The sequence below is a fragment of the Diceros bicornis genome, chromosome 19 (genome assembly GCF_020826845.1).
Source record: "Diceros bicornis minor isolate mBicDic1 chromosome 19, mDicBic1.mat.cur, whole genome shotgun sequence".
In the NCBI taxonomy this organism is placed as follows: domain Eukaryota; kingdom Metazoa; phylum Chordata; class Mammalia; order Perissodactyla; family Rhinocerotidae; genus Diceros; species Diceros bicornis.
The window spans coordinates 51,689,938-51,691,257 of record NC_080758.1 but is presented as its reverse complement, the minus strand read 5'-3'; positions in this window follow the sequence as shown (position 1 = coordinate 51,691,257).

The window sequence follows — 1,320 nt, the reverse complement described above, 5'->3', positions numbered from 1 at the left end:
CCTCTCCTGGATGAGACAGTTACTCAGGGAGCCCCAGAAGCGCACATTTAGGACCCGAAGAGTAACACTCACAGGGAGGAGGATTTTAGCTCAACCCAGGGAAGGAGTCAGGTAGGAAGTGAGCATCCTCCCACTGGGACCTGGAGTCAAGGTCAGCGGGCCCCTGGCAGGAAGGGCCTAGAGACTGTGCAGGGGCTTAGACCACACTTCAATCCTGGGAGCTGATAAAGGTGGAGAGTCAGTTCCCAAGGCTCCAGAGAGGGGCTCCACTGGGCCTCCCGCAGCACACCTGGGCCACCTGGATCCAGTGCTCCACCACCCTAGCCCTGTCCGGCACCCTCATGCTCGGGTCCCCGAGGCAGGGAGTGATGACAAGGCTGGCCACCCTTCTGACGTGGTCGACGGTGGCCTGAAGAGTGGGTGCCAGGTGCTCATTGCTGGGCTTGTTCCTCTTGCCCCAGGTGGAGCCCAGGCACTGAGAGGGCAACACCTTCCAGAAGAGCTCCTGGGGAACAGGGGGAGTGTCACCCAGCCCTGCCACATGCCAGTTCTGTGTCCACAGCCCCCAAAGTCCCACACAGGGGTCACAGTTTAGAGCTGGAGCTCAGGAAGCTCAGGATGTGGCCTGAGCCTTGTGAGAATCCCTAGATTTTCTCCCCTGTCCACCAAGGACACCCAACACAGGATGACCCAGGACCCAATAATGGCAGGGAAGGGAGAGGGTCATTTGCACCCACCCTGTCCTGGATAACTCCAAGCTCCAGACAGTGGCTCAACTCGGCTCATCCCAAGGGGGCATCTTCCACCACCCTGATAACCCCTCTGGTCCCACTCCCCATTCTGATGCACATTGCCCCATGGCAGCTACAACCACGATCCTTGTCTGTCTCCCGTGTAGTGAAGTACACGTCAGGTGTCTCATAAGTCCTGAGGCTCTTGAGCCTCCTGAGCAGACGGTTGGGCCACCAGGGATCTGGCTACACACAGTGCGTTCCCCTCCTTACTGATAGACCAGGCCTTGCCCAGCTTTCCATCTCTTCTACCTCATGGCGTTGGCACAGCCATTCCTTGCAACAGGTCCTCTTAATGTCCACCTCTACGGTCTGCAGGTGGACAGCAATGTCTTAGGGGTTCAGAACGTTGCCCAGGTCGTACGGTTGGTAAGGAGTGGAGCCGGGATTTGGGTCCAGATCATAGGAGTCTGGATCAGGTCTAGGGCAATAATGGCAGAGGGAAGGCCTGCTCCACCTCACCCTGAGAGCCCAGCTGCTCACAGCATCCATCAAGGTCAACTGCTCCATCACCAGCTTAAGAGGGAAG